Source organism: Aquarana catesbeiana, linkage group LG05, assembly GCF_042186555.1.
Source record: "Aquarana catesbeiana isolate 2022-GZ linkage group LG05, ASM4218655v1, whole genome shotgun sequence".
Taxonomy (NCBI): Eukaryota; Metazoa; Chordata; class Amphibia; order Anura; family Ranidae; genus Aquarana; species Aquarana catesbeiana.
Window position 1 is genome coordinate 571,020,709 of NC_133328.1, and position 16,104 is coordinate 571,036,812.

Below are 16,104 nucleotides of genomic sequence, written 5' to 3' on the forward strand. Positions count from 1 at the left end.
ATTCCTGCTGGTGGAATTGATTGCATGTTTCAGGTTAATGTTTGCTTTTTTTCATCCATGTTTCATCACTTCATGGGCATGCAAAGTGATCGTGGAAACATATGGTCACCCAAAGCAGACAAGTAGAGGTTTCCAACCTTTCTATAGCTGATTAACACATCACTGCAAATGTTCCATTACAGAGTTTCCATGATCCAATTTTTGTTTTCAGGATTTCATACAGTTTATTGCACCTATTCTTTTTTACTGGAAAGTGAATCCTTTCTGTGTACACCTGATCTTGTTTCTTAGCATTTCCTAAGAAACAGGAATAACATACCTGTGTGTTACCACTAGACTGGACACATTTTTTAATACCTCGGATCCTAAAAAATTACAGTATCTTAAAAAAAAATGTATGCTTTCTTCTTTTTTTTTTTTTCTTTTAGACATTTAATGTCTACTCCTGTTGCCCAGCAAGTTCATTATTCTGATATATTCCCCAACAGCTTATTTATTAAATACTTATCACATCCCCTTGAGGGGGCTGTTAAGTTAGCCTACACTCTAATTATCAATGGTGGTGGGTCTGAGACCCCAGTAGTTATCCTTTTGGTCCACCACTATTTCAGGTTCCTCATTCATCTTGGCCCTTGGGCCATGTCAGGAAACACTCATTCACTCATCTTTGAGAGGCTTCTCTGTCTAGAGCAGTTCCACGCCTAGTCCACAGGAGGCCCCACTGAACAACAGAGGCCCACGAGACATAGGGATTGATTTACTAAAGGCAAATAGATTGTGCACTTTGCAAAGGGCAGTTGCACTCTGCAAAAGCAGTTTCTCCAGAGCTTAGTAAATAAGCAGAAGCTCTGCTGACTTCCATCATCCAACCATAAGCAAGCAAAAATGCTGTTTTTTTTAAATTTTCTTTGAATATGATTGGGTACTTTTTGCAAAGCAAAGCCTTTCCTCATTTACTAAGCTCTGGGGCAATTGCACTTTGCAAAGTGCACAGTCTTTTTTCATTTAGTAAATCAATCCCATAGAGACCCAGGTTATGGAGCATGTGCAACTAGAAGAACCTTTCCAAAAAGTCCGTTATACTGTATATCACAAGTCCAAAGAAATGGTACGTAAAGCCAAAGAAATGGTAATAGCACAAAAGCACTCTTAGAACATTCTCAGAAACATTAAAGTGGATGTAAACCCGTTTTTTTTGTACAGTATAGGATTTCATGTCATCTGTGCCCAGTCTTGCCACGAAGAGTTAATCCAGCTCTGAGCAGCCCTCTTATCTTTTTTTCAGAGAGATAAAAATGGACAGACAGAGAAATAGGAGTCTCCCCCTTGCTGTGAGTTACAGGTGATATACATATCTCATGCACTAGCTTGAGAGAGACATTCTATGTACTTAAGATCCCCTCCTCCTTTTCTTCTCCAGCTCTCCCAGGATTGGCTGCTCCACACCTCAGCATGATTGGGCATGCTGAACTCATGTGGTGACTTTTCTGGGCTTTGACTGGATGTTAGTGATCATAGTAGAAGTTCAGTGAAAGAAATACACAACAGACCCACCCACAGAATATGCAGTTTTTCGGGTCTCATAACAGACAGAGGGGAGACATTTGACAGGTAAGGATACATGCAGCAAGCATGTATATCCATAAAGATAACCACTCTGGCAGTAGTTTAGAAAGGATGAGAGTGGGTTTACATCCACTTTAATCTTCTTGGTGCTGGCAATGCACGGGGAAAGGTGGCCATACTCACAAATCACAGTTCCTATAAGATAAAGGTAACCAAAGTCATATCACTGCTTTTTTTATTCAATCGGATCCCAGAGGGTCCCTAAGGATAAGGAGTTTTAGAATGCATTTCTCTACATCATCTTGCCTCTTCTTCATCTGTTGTTCCAAGGACCCCCTATCACGGTTCCTTTTATCTCCTCCTAGGGAGCCTGGTTGAAAGAAATAAAGGCTACCAAACAACCTATGAGCATGACTACTCATAAAAGGAACCTATCATGGTTGCACAATAGCAAAACTATAGTGAACAGTGACATCCAGGTGTAAAAGACATCTCACTAGATGTTTATATTAGCATCCTAACACACTGTTACATACTAGCTTGTGATTTGTCATGATTCCTGCTCTCACATAATTTATGGATAACTAAAGATGAACTGAATATCTACAGGGATGTTGATAAAACTTTTTTTGCATCAGTTTTATTCACCCTTTTTCCCAGTAAACCTAAAATAATAAAAAAGTCATCATTGAACCTTTTTCTGTTGGAGGCAATATACTATCTGTAATATATTCAAGCCATCAAGAACTTTCAGAGAAAGAGGAAATGGCTACAGGTTAGTTGAGCTATACACAGTCATGTGACTTGGCTTAATACAGTACCTTGAAAACGTATTCACACCCCTTGAAATTTTCCACATTTTGTCATGTTACAACCAAAAACGTAAATGTATTTTATTGGTATTTTATGTGATAGACCAACACAAAGTGGAACATAATTGTGTGAAGGAAAATGATAAATGGTTTTCAAAATGTTTTACAAATAAATATCTGAAAAGTGTGGCGTGCATTTGTATTCACCCCCCTTTATTCTGATACTCCTAACTAAAATCTAGTGGAACCAATCGCCATCAGAAGTCACCTAATTAGTAAATAGAGTCCACCTGTGTGTAATTTAATCTCAGTATAAATACAGCTGTTCTGTGAAGCCCTCAGAGGTTTGTTAGAGAACCTTAGTGTAGAGCGTCTGTGAACGGCAATTTTCAAGTCTTGCCATAGATTCTCAATTGGATTTAAGTCTGGACTTTGATTGGGCCATTCTAACCGATGAATATGCTTTGATCTAAACCATTCCATTGTAACTCTGGCTGTATATTTAGGGTTGTTGTCCTGCTGGAAGGCGAACCTCCACCCTAGTCTCAAGTCTTTTGCAGACTCTTAAGCCGCGTACACACGAGCGGAATGTCCGACAGAAAAAGTCAGATGGAAGCTTTTCATCGTCTATTCCGATCGTGTGTAGACCTCATCTGACTTTTTTTTTCAAAAATTCTGACGGACCTAGAAATGAACATGTTCTAAATATTTCCGACGGAACCAATTCCTATCAGGAAAACCGATCGTCTGTATGCTGTTCTGATGGACCAAAAACGGCGCATGCTCTGAAGCAAGTATGAGACGGAAGCTATTGGCTATTGAACTTCCCTTTTCTAGTCCTGTCGTAAGTGTTGTACATCACCGCGTTCTTGACGGTCAGACTTTGGTCGGACTTTAGGTTGACCATGTGTAGGCAAGACCGCTTGAATGGAATTCCATCGGAGTTCCATTATAGAAACCTTCGGAGTTTATTCCGACGGCAAAACCGGTCGTGTGTACGCGGCATTACAGGTTTTCTGTATTTGGCTCCATCCATCTTCCCATCAACTCTGACCAGCTTCCGTGTCCCTGCTAAAGAAAAGCATCCCCACAACATGATGCTGCCATCACCATGTTTCACGGTGGGGACGGTGTGTTTAGGGTGATGTGCAGTGTTAGTTTTCCACCACACAGTGTTTTGCTTTTAGGCCAAAAAGTTTAATTTTGGTCTCATCTGACCAGAGCACATTCTTCTACATGTTTGCTGTGTCCCCCACATGGCTTTTCGCAAACTGCAATCAGGACTTCTTATGGCTTTCTTTCAACAATGGCTTTCTTCTTGCCACTCTTCCATAAAGGCCAGATTTGTGGAGTGCATAACTAATAGTTGTCCTGTGACAGATTCTCCCACCTGAGCTGTGGATCTCTGCAGCTCCTCCAGAGTTACCATGGGCCTCTTGGCTGCTTCTCTGATGAATGCTCTCCTTGTCCAGCCTCTCAGTTTAGGTGAATGGCCATGTCTTGGTAGGTTTGCAGTTGTGCCATACTCTTTCCGTTTTCAGATGATGGATTGAACAGTGCTCCGTGAGATGTTCAAAGCCTGGGATATTTTTTTATTACCTAACCCTGCTTTAAACTTCTCCACAACTTTATCCCTGACCTGTCTGGTGTGTTCCTTGGCCTTCATGATGCTGTTTGTTCACTAAGGTTCTCTAACAAACTTTTGAGGGCTTCACAGAATATCTGTATTTATACTGAGATTAAATTACACACAGGTGGACGCTATTTACTAATTAGGTGACTTCTGAAGGCAATTGGTTCCACTAGATTTTAGTTAGGGGTATCAGAGTAAAGGGGGCTGAATACAAATGCACGCCACACTTTTCAGATATTTATTTGTAAGACATTTTGAAAACCATTTATCATTTTCCTTCCACTTCACAATTATGTGCCGCTTTGTGTTGGTCTATCACACAAAATCCCAATAAAATACATTTAAGTTTTTTGGTTGTAACATGACAAAATGTGGAAAATTTCAAGGGGTATAAATACTTTTTCAAGGCACTGTAGCTGCATCACTGTTCTTGATTTCCTCACGCATGTTAACATGTGACCACACAAAGCAGAAACAAAGTGAGCCATGTCATCCCTCTTGCTATTCCCCCTAACAGTACCAGTTCATAGAGTGCTGTAAGCAATTTATTGCCCCCTCTCTCCTTATACAGTACTGTAGTAGAGTTGCCGTTCGTGTTTGGATAAATGTGAAATACTCCCTGAATATCACATATTAAATTCAGCAGGATGTTCATATAATGCCCTGGACCTCTGCAGCAGCCAATCAGCGACTGGGGATAAACAGGAACATGGGATCCTATATAGTGAAAAACATGGACTCATGTTTATGGCATTGCCTACTGGGCAATTATGATCACCTTGTATATGCCCTTACCAGGGTCTTTAACTACCAGGTATTCTGCAGCTACAGTTCCTGTTTTTGGGATATTTTTCGTGCATTTGGAGGGGGAAGGGGAATGAAGTATTTCAACTCCTGTGTGGGGCATATTGCAGAATATTATATTAGAATATTAGAACTTAGCACCGGCACGACCTATCAGGCAGGGGCTAGTATTGTATAACTGTGTTTTAAACCTTATTGCTCATTGCTTAGTGCTGTGGGGCCTATTCAACTACATTTGCAATTGCAGAGTTTTAGACCAAGCATTGAGCATTAGTGTTCCTTATCGGCATAGTAAAGCCATAAACTTTTTTTTTACGGTTCATAATCATTGCTTTGTGCAGTGGGGGGGTTTTACTACTACATTTGCAGAAAATTTGACCAAGTGTTCAGCACCAGTGCTGCATGGTCAGCACAGTATAGCCATGTTATAAACTACTGTAATTGTAATTGCTGTGCGCTCTGGGGCTTATCCTGCCACATTTATACCACAGGCAGGAAGCTGGACTGCTAAATTTTACAGAGTTGAGCTGGCTATAGATGGATTCATCCGGTTCAGCAATTCCCCCTCCCCACTGTCTTGGCATAACCATTGGCTGTAGTGCTACAAGGGGATTTTAGATTTTTTCTGGGGGGGGTTGTTTATATGTTTTAGCTCTTTAAAATGATATATTTTCTAAAAAAGCACTTCCGTATTTTCTTCACAGTGTATATTACAGTTCCATCGTAAATTATATATATATCATAGCGGAATTTAGTCTACAAAGCTAACGTTTATTCAACATTAGAAGAAACATTTTCTAGGTAGTACCCACATAAATAATGTATTGTTTCCTTTACTGTTGTAAGCCTTGGTTGTTTTAATTAGTCACTTGCCAGTTGTTGCTCCAGGCGAGGAGTTCCTGTCCTTTCATGCAGGGTGCTGGCAGCCTATTCCATCATTAAGCAGTTGATGATTTTGATTGATCAATGCGTAATGGCGTCACGCTTTATAAGGGAATTTTCAAGCTGTGCTGCTCATCACAGAAAAGGGCAGACTTAATTGAATTTTTACTGTACAAAGTGTCAACTGCAGACTTTTTTTTAGGCCTTCTAAAACTGTTATCAAACATCACCAAGATTATTCCTATATTTCAGCCAACATTTCAGCTGTTCGTCACACTGGTGAACAGATAAAGTAGCATATTATCAGTAGTTAAGGGTTCATATCCTGCGTTTGGATCACACATCAAAAGCAGACCAGTAAAATCCCATCCCATTGACTTAAATTGAGCAGTACACTTGGCTGAAGTAAGATTTGAAGTAATTTCCTTGCATTCACCAATCAGATTCCTTTTTTTGGGGCACATCTGATTGGTGGCTTTGAGGAATTAACTTTTTTTTGTACTCTAATGCCCCGTACACACGGTCGGATTTTCCGACGGAAAATGTGTGATAGGACCTTGTTGTCGGAAATTCCGACCGTGTGTAGGCTCCATCACTCATTTTCCATTGGATTTTCCGACACACAAAGTTTGAGAGCAGGCTATAAAATTTTCCGACAACAAAATCCGTTGTCGGAAATTCCGATCGTGTGTACACAAATCCGATGGACAAAGTGCCACGTATGCTCAGAATAAATAAAGAGATGAAAGCTATTGGCCACTGCCCCGTTTATAGTCCCGACGTAAGTGTTTTACGTCACCACGTTCAGAATGATTGGACTTTCCGACAACTTTGTGTGACCGTGTGTATGCAAGACAAGTTTGAGCCAACATCCGTCGGAAAAAATCCTAGGATTTTGTTGACGGAATGTCCGAACAAAGTCCGACCGTGTGTACGGGGCATAATACAGTGGTTCTCAACCCTGTCCTCAAGTACCCCCAACAGGTCATGTTTTGGGAATTTCTCTAGTTCTAGCTAGAGATAGCTCTAGCTCTCTAGAAAAAATAGCTGTCCAAAATACCAAACCATTGACTCTGATTTCAAGAACCTGTGCAAGATAAAGGAAAACCTGCAAACATGGCCTGTTGAGGGTACTTAAGGACAGGGTTGAAAATCACTGCTCTAATGGGTCAGATTCAAACAGGGAGCTTTGAAAGACCTGCCAATGTACATTTAAAGTGGAATTCAAGACTAACACTTACTATTATTAAAAAACACTCTCTCCCCTCTCCTCCGATCCTGCCTACCCTGTGTAAAAGAGATCTGCATCCCAAACAATAAGAGTAGTACGACTCAAATGCCCCATAGACCTGTATCAGTTGGATTAGCACATGGATAAACTGGTGCATGATGGTTAGAATCAGCATGCCAAGCTCTGGTAAACTTCAACAAAATGGTGCCTGTCCACACACAGACACCAGCTCCCCGTAGCATAAATGTAAATTAAATGGGTAAAAGATGGCTTTAACTCATGATCTCTACCTGTAGGAAAACTCCTCAGACACATTTTGCCCTTTCCGGGGCTTAATCATGGAGGCAAATCTTGCTTCTACGATTAAGCCCCAGGAGGGGCAAAACATTTCTGAAGAGTTCTACTAAAGGTAGAGAGCATGACCTGAAGACATCCTTTACCCATTTCATTTGCTTTTATGCTACAGGAAGCGGATATCTGTTAAAAAAGATCTGTATACTTACCATTTTTTGTCCCGTCTGGTTACATGATCCTGTAGCTCTGGCTCCCCTGTGTCACGGAGCACTTGACAACAGCTAGGATTTCAGTGAGCCATAACGTCACCCATAGGTTGCCATGTTGTTGGCGCTCCCTCCTACCCTCTGCAGCCACCCTATGTCATTGACATAGGGAAGCTAAAGCTGCAAGATCACTTGACTGGAATATAGTGGAGTAAAAAAAGATAAGTATACAGATTTTTTTTTACACATTGTAGGCAGGAGAGGCAGGAGATGAGGGGAGAGAACATTTTAATACTAAGTAGTGAAGCGAGGTCCGGGGGCCCCAAAGGCCTAATGATGACCTCAAGGGTTAGGGAGAGCTGACATCCTTCCTTGTAGAGTGGGTTACCAGGCATGGTGGGTGTGATGCAATAAGAATAATGGGTGCCAGTCACTTTTTGAATGCAAACAAGAGATTTATTGTCTCTTAACAGAGAGAGAGGGTTAGGGCCAGGACACCCTTAAGTAGATGCAATGCTAATTGGCAAACTCAGAGAATTCTATAGGTAGACAGCTATACAGTGGAAGGCCTCCAGCTGGATAACACTTCTGTATAGGTAGGACCGCTGTCTCCTATGGCAACTAATCTTGTAACAGTCACTAACGGTAGTTGTACATAACTCTTGGCAACACAGAACAGTCCTTTTACTTATCTCACAGTATCCCACCATTGATCTTCACTCACTGAGCTCCCAGTCTCTCACTAGACCTCCAGATCACAGTTGTCACTGGATCCTCTGAGCTCTTCAAAAGCTATCCTGCTGTATACTCTTCAAGCGTCACCCCCGCTAACCTGCTAGGTCCCTGGCTTGGCACTCGCTGATGCTTTCCCACATCTTCAACATCCCCGGCTGGTGAGAAGACTGCTCAGGTACTTGCTTCAGCTTACTCACAGTAGTCTCCGGTAATAAGGTTGATGGTCTGATGGTTAGTGGCGAAAGCTTCCCCTCTACCTCCTACCACAACTGGTTCCCCGTCCTGCTGAACCTTCTCAACTCGGTTGAACTCCAATCCTGCAGTTCCAACCCTATGCTGCTTCTCCTGCTCCTGGATAGGCCTCAGGCAGCCTAGCAGCCAGGTGTCCCTGGGATAGGCTTCAGGCTTACGGCCTAGCAGCCCGCGGGAGACATAACACATGTCCACCCATTCATGATCTGTCCTTGCTATGCCCTTGTTTTATCTAATGTCACCAACTACAATGCCACCTAGTGACAGAAGAGAGAAGGGCAGCAACCCTGCCTAAACACCAGGGTGCTACAGTAGTGTTAGGCTTGAATTCCACTTTTCTTTGATTTTTAACCCATTTTTATTCATCAAGTAAGTATGTTAACAGGAGATCTTCCCAGAACAACACAAAATATTTTCATTCCTCCTGGCTATTTATTGCACAGCTCTGTCTGTCTCTTCATCAGGACAAAACTGCCTCTTCATCAAGACAAAACTGCCTTAGTCCCATTCTATATGAATAGGTTGGCCTAGTTCTCTCAGTCTCTAGACTGGACCTTTCAGTCTGCTCAGACACAGACTAATGCTTATTCAAATCAGACTTATTGGTCTGTTCATGCAGAGGGGTTGATTTACTAAAGGCAAAGAGACTATGCACTTTTCAAATTGTAGTTGCCCTCTTCAAGTGCAGTAGTTGCTCCAGAGATTAATACATGAGGTAAAGATTCACTGTGCAAAGAATACCCAATCATATGCATGGAATTTTTTTTTAAAAAACTGAATTTTTGCTTCCACATGATTGGATGATGGAAATCAGCAGAGCTGCTCATTTATTAAGCTCTGTAGCAACTGAACTTGCTGAGTGCTTTGCAAAGTGCAGTCTATTTGCTTTTAGTAAATCAACCCCAGAGACTACTTCTGTCTCTCAAAAGTCTTCATCTATCTATCATTCACATCAGATGTCACTCTGGTTCAGGGGGCTGTCCATTTAGGCCAGACAGGCTTGGATATGCACCTCAAGATTGTCCCTAAAGCCTCATCTACATGGGCTTTCCAACCCGTACGCCTGTACAAGGGAGCCGTCTTCACTGATGCGGGATGCACAGGTGTTTCCTGTAGCAAGTGCAGGCAGCGCTTTCGAATGAATGACCTGCATGGATCTCCATAGCGCATCATTAGTGTCTACATCCATGAGGGTTGGAGGGCAGTTTGTTTGCATGCTGATCCATGCATTGGACCCTCACAGATGTACACTCCAGGATCCACGTGGGGATTAGTGTAGCCGACCGCCTGTCATTGTTTTTAACAGGCATCCTGTGCAGCTCAAGATGGCTTCTTCGCATGGGTGTATGGACTGGTATCTCCTTTAGTTTCAACAGCAGAGCCCTGATTGCCTCTATGCAGACTCTGCTCTTTGAGGACCACATTTCCTTTATCTTTCATATTTCCTTATCCTATCTTCCCACTCCTTCCTATCTTTCCTTATCCTTTATCAGGCACCCTTTCCTTGCCAGCAATGGGGTGGATTTACTAAAGACAAATAGACTTTGCACTCTACAAGTGCAGTTGTTCCAATCCAGAGCTTAGTAAATGGTAAAAAAAAAAACTGAATTTTTTGCTTGCACATGAATAAATGATGGAAGTCAGCAGAACTTCATCTCATTTACTAAGCTCTGGAGGAACTGCACTTGCAAAGTGCACAGTCTATTTGCCTTTAGTAAAGCCACCTCACTGTCTCTCCCAGTGTTGTTTACCACCTTTACAAAGTGACAGTCAGTGTTTTTCTGTCACAGTACAGATACTATAGGGTTGATTTACTAAAACTGGAGAGTGCAAAATCTAGTGCAGCTGTGCATGGTAACCAATCATCTTCCAGGTTTTATTGTCAAAACTTAATTAAACAAGCTGAAGTTGGAAGCTGATTGGCTACCATGCACAGTTGCATCAGATTGTGCACTCTCCTGTTTTAGTAAATCAACCCCTATGATACATCTGGCCCCCCAGCGTCTTCATGTATGGGCCCCTCTAGAACTGTTATTAGGTATAGGAATAGGGCAAGCGGTGTTCGGTAATCCTAATTGTAGGTCCCCCCTCTCACCTGGAGGGTAAATACATGTGTTTAGAATTCTTACTCCAGTATATATTCCACCCCATGAATTCCTGAGAAAACCCTCAACACACCTGTAATGAGTTAGAGGGCACTGAATATTTGCAAAGTGGTGTGTTTTCTGAAATCACTACTGGCATAAATCGGGTTCTAATCAGAAAAGACATTTGTGAGAGAATATTGACATAAAACACTGCTGGGAATTCACTGAACTATTCACCTAACACTTAGCACAATGTCTGCACAGCGCACTCGCTCTGCCATGACATCACATAACTCCCCGCTCAACATGTGTTTCTGAGCGTTCTAGTGAAGACTTTTTCAGTTTTCACACATTCAGGTGTTTCAGCCCAGAATGTTCACGTTTACCCTTCTTTTTAACCATTTTATAAAAGAAAAGGGCCAATAAAGGTTTGAAATGCCCAGTTTGCCTGTTTGTTCTCACATTTCACAAGTAAACCACTAACCAGGATATAAACACACGGGTTTCAGTTTTTTTCATTCAACTAGCAGGTTGAACAAAATAAACTGACACAAGCAATGTGGATGCAGGGATCTCCCCTCTTGCACTATTGTATCCTGACAGCGGGGGGCTCCCCCCTCACCGGAATACACAGATCAGCGCTGCAATCATTGGCTGCAAGAGCTGATTGAATGCTGATTTTCCAGTATGACTGTCATTAGACTACCATTTTCTGAACAGAAAGCAATACACACGGACTGAAAGTCGTCCAGTTCCTGCTGAACTGGTACATGTGTGCCCAGCTTAAGAGGTCCTTATTGAGGGTCAGATTTACCAGTGCTATTCATTGATTCGGCATGTTCACATTCAACTTTTTTCAACTTATTTCTTAGTAATTTTTTCCTTTTTACTGATATTGGCCAAACATAGAAACTATACAGCCCTACAGCAGTTATCCTTATGATCACTTAGAATACTATCATCTTCTTCTGTATAAGTTGGAAAATTTTGTTGTGGTTTACATGTTTAACCAAAATAAAGGACACTTTTAAGCTACTTTCAAACTGAGGCACTTTACAGGCGCTACATCGCTAAAAATAGCGCCTGCATAGCATCTGTAAAGAGCCTCTCCTGTCTCTGCAGTGTGAAAACCCGAGGGCTTCACACTGGAGCGATGTGCTTGTAGGACGGTAAAAAAAGTCCTGCAAGCCGCAATCTTTGCAGCACTGTAGGAGCGGTGTATACACCGCTCCTAAAGCGCCCCTGCCCATTGAAAACAATGGGGCAGCGCCGACAAACCGCCGGTAAAGCGCCGGCAAAGCGACGCTGCAGCGGCACTTTGCAGGTGGTTGTAACCCTGTCGTTTTAGCGGCCCTATTCAGCCGCTAGCAGGGAAGTCTTAACCCCCGCTAGCGGCTGAATAGCGCCGCTAAAATGACAGTAGAGCAGAGCTAAAAATAGCGCCGCTTTAAAGCCGATGCCCGCCTGCCTAAGTGTGAAAGTAGCCTTAGGCTACTTTCACACTGAGGCGTTGCAAAACCGCGGTAAAAATGCTGAGCGTTATTACCGTGTTTTTGCCACGTTTTTGCTGCGTTTTTACTGCGTTATCGGTTAAAATAGCGCTAACGCCCATGCGTTTTAATCGCGTTTTTATATCTTTTTTTAAGCGTCAGCGTCAGCAAACTTGACCATGTGACCATGTGACCATGCAGTCATGTGACCTTCCCCACAGTTTCTGGGTGGTTTTAAAGCGTTTTTACCGCGGTATTACCGCGTTTTTACAGCGTTTTCCATTCATTTCAATTGGAATAGACGTTTTTACAGCGCTATTTTATGCGCCCCAAAGATGCTCCAAAAAAGCTGTTTGCAGGATTTTTTCCAACGCACAGCCAGGTTACACTGAGATACATGGGAGCATTTTTCATGCGGTATTTAGGCGGTAATTTTAGCGCTAAAACGCCTGAAAACCGCCTCAGTGTGAAAGGGGCCTTACTCTCAATCATTGAAGGCCATTTCACCTTCTTTCTGTCACCCTTTAGATTGCGGCTTTATGGAAATAGCTGAGAAAACAGTAAGGGCCTATTAACATATGACAACGCTGTGTGCTGAAATGCATGCATTTTTGTGCACTTCCATGCATTGCATTTTAGTGGGTTATGCAGCCCATTAAGAAGGAAAGAGATAAAATGCTCAGAAACCCACACATCATTGGAGCAGGCTACATTTTTCCACAGCATACAGGACAGTGCAGGATGGGCTTTGCTGTGGTGTGTTGCAGCGCAAATGCGTTTTCAGGGTGCATTAGGGTGACATTCACAATGAAACTTTTAATGCTGTTACAAGTAATAGACTCAAAAAATCCTCAAAATGGCTCTTGTTCGTGGGCCATAGAGACTTATCCTCCACCCTCCATAGCAAGGGGCAGGGCTATGTGGAGTGAAACCTCCAGCATAGCCTCTGGGGTTCTGCTGTGGAGGACCCACTCAATGTTAGTAAGGTGCAATGTCCTCGTTGCTGAGCAACAACCATCCATCCACACTACAATCTTTGACAGTTCCCTTCTAGCATGTCCCTTTCATTTCCCTTTTTTCTATTTTCTCTGGATGCTTCCCCTCCTAGTCCACACTTTGTTCTCTGATAGCTCTATATTCAAAGGTATGTGCAGCCTATGGCATTAGGGTGTGCACCCCAAAGCTCAAAAACAGAGCAACTCTACATAGATGTATTGCACACACACACTGTATCTTTATAAAAATCATGCATTTTAATAAAATATAGTGTGTATGTGGAATACATCTATGTAGCACCTGAAAAGTCCCAGTATATTTCTAACCTATGGAAAGATTTGACCACAAACAGCAGGTGATGTAATGCAGCCCAAAGCAGCCCAAAGTAAAAAAAAAGTCCACCCTTGCAGTGCTGGGGGAAAACTTGTACTTGTCCCAGCCAGCTGCAGTGCTCTCCTCCCTCCACCCAGAACTCAGCATTATTATATACCAGTGATGGCGAACCTTGGCACCCCAGATGTTTTGGAACTACATTTCCCATGATGCTCATGCACTCTGCAGTGTAATGGAGCATCATGGGAAATGTAGTTCCAAAACATCTGGGGTGCCAAGGTTCTCCATCACTGTTATTTACCATCCAGGGACATTAACCCTGTATGGTATGATGAGGCTGGAATGTGACCACAGCCACTCACAATTCATCCAGGAGCTCCACAGGACCAATCACAGCACTGGGAGAGCCTAGTGGAGCAAGAAATAAGGTAAAGCTGGGTACACACAGATCACAATTCTTTCGGTTTAGCAGGGACCAGCTGAATTTTGATCTATGTGTGGCCTTGCCTGTTAGAAGCCACCCCATCATATCAGCTTCTGTAGAATGGGACTGCTGGAAAACCTTTTTCAACCAGCGACTTGCAGCCAATCAGCTGCAGCGTTGATCAATGTATTCTGACAGAGAGTCCCCACTGTCAGAAATCTCCGTAAAGGGGATTTATGCATCTTCCTCTCTTGTGTGGATGGATGAATCTGTTAGGCTGGGTTTGCACTGCTGTGCGGAGCAGCTCACAGCAGGGGGTCCGGTTCATCCCTGTTCTCAGTTTCAGGTCTGATTTCGGTCTTAAATTGTGGCTGAATTTGGACCAAAAACCAGGGTTGCCAACCTCCGCAGCATTTTTTACTGACAAAACATGGCAAATTTACTGGCAAAACACATTTTTTACTGGCAACCTGAGAAATTACAGAACTACTATTTTTTTTTTTACAGATTTTTTTTTTTTTTTGTGCAAATACCATGCTAATTACACTAAAATCGTTCGTTCTGTTCTCTTACAATCATTTTTTTGTGCTTATTTTGTGATATTTTCACATGAACTGGCGTAATCAGCTCTTGAAAGCTGTGTACTATTGTTCAGATTATCAGACGGTCGCTCCAAATGCCCTTGTTTTCATCCAATGTTCTGATCATGTGTACTAAGCATTAATGAGCATTTAACCCATGCACAACCCGGGGGGGGGCGCAGTTTGGCATGTTCGCCCTGGGCACTGAATGACCTTGTCCTGGCACTGGCGCCCGGGCCCCCCTTTTTGAACCGATAGGGCCCAGGCCCCCCCCCCCGGTATAGGAGGGCCAGCTGTATTGCCTTATTGGAGCCCTGGTGATAAGGGTGTGCCTAGGCACATCCAGCACACCCCCTGTTCATGTCTATGTCTAGATGAATATATACTATATTTTCTTGCAGCTTTCATCAGTACAGTCCTCACGCTGTGTTCTCCATCCATCTGTTCAAAGGTATCCGCCCCCTCTCCAAGCATAGGCTCCTCCCACTCAGCTCATGTTACAGGAGAGTTCTGTCATGAAAGGGACCCGCCCCCTCTACACAGAGAGGGTGGTTCCTGAGTCAGGATTGGCCATTTCCAATTTACCTCAGGAAGAGAAGAGACATAAAATGGAGCCTATCGCTCACAGAGTGGCAGGCCCAAGAAATCTCATTTTACATGTATTAGTATTAGCCTGTATAATGTTTGCTTTATTTGGAATTTATTCACACAAAAAAGCAAGGTTAGCTGAAGTGACCCAGCAAAAAACAAAAATGAAAGAAACATTGGAGGAAATCCGCAAACTTTTGATCGTCTTGGAGGACCAAGTGGATGAAGTCACCACAGAACTCACCAGAGACAAGACCATCAATGAAGTGAGTCAAAAGCTTTTTAATGTTTTATTTCCAGTGTTAATTTAGTCGATTAACCACTTCCGGTCCGCCGCACGCCGATGTACGTCCAAACTTTGCCGGTGGATATCGTCGTTATGGCAGCAGCTGCCATAACCCCGGTTTCCCCGTTTTCGTGCGGCGGCCGGCTTTCAGATAAAAGTGGTCCCTGCGGCGGATTCGCAGCGAGATCACTTTTATCGGTGGCGGGAGAGGGCCCCCCCCTCCCGCCGCGATCTGATGCCCTCCGCCGCTTACCGGAGCCGTCGGTAGCGGCGGAGGCGATCGCGTCTGTCCTATAGCTGTACCTGGAGACGAGTGAGGCTAAGATGGCGCCCACTCGTCTCCATGACACTGCTGGGCGGAAGCGACCGCAAAACGTCACTTCCGTCCACACCTCTTAAAGGTACATTTTTTTCAATGTCATTTTTTTAAATGACTTTTTTTTTTTTTTTTATTGCATTTTAGTGTAAATATGAGATCTGAGGTCTTTTTGACCCCAGATCTCAAATTTAAGAGGACCTGTCATGCTTTTTTCTATTACAAGGGATCTTTACATTCCTTGTAATAGGAATAAAAGTGACACACTTTTTTTTTTTTTTAAAACAGTGTAAAAATAAATAAAATAAATAATAAAAATAATAAAAAAAAAAAAAAAAAAAACCCCGTCCCGGCGAGCTCGCGCGCAGAAGCGAACGCATACGCGAGTAGCGCTCGCATATGAAAACGGTGGTCAAACCACACATGTGAGGTATCGCTGCGACCGGTAGAGCGAGAGCAATAATTCTAGCCCTAGGCCTCCTCTGTAGCGCAAAATATGCAACCTGTAGAATTTTTTAAACGTTGCCTATGGAGATTTTTTGAGAGTAAAAGTTTGACGCCATTCCACGAGCGGGCGCAATTTTGAAG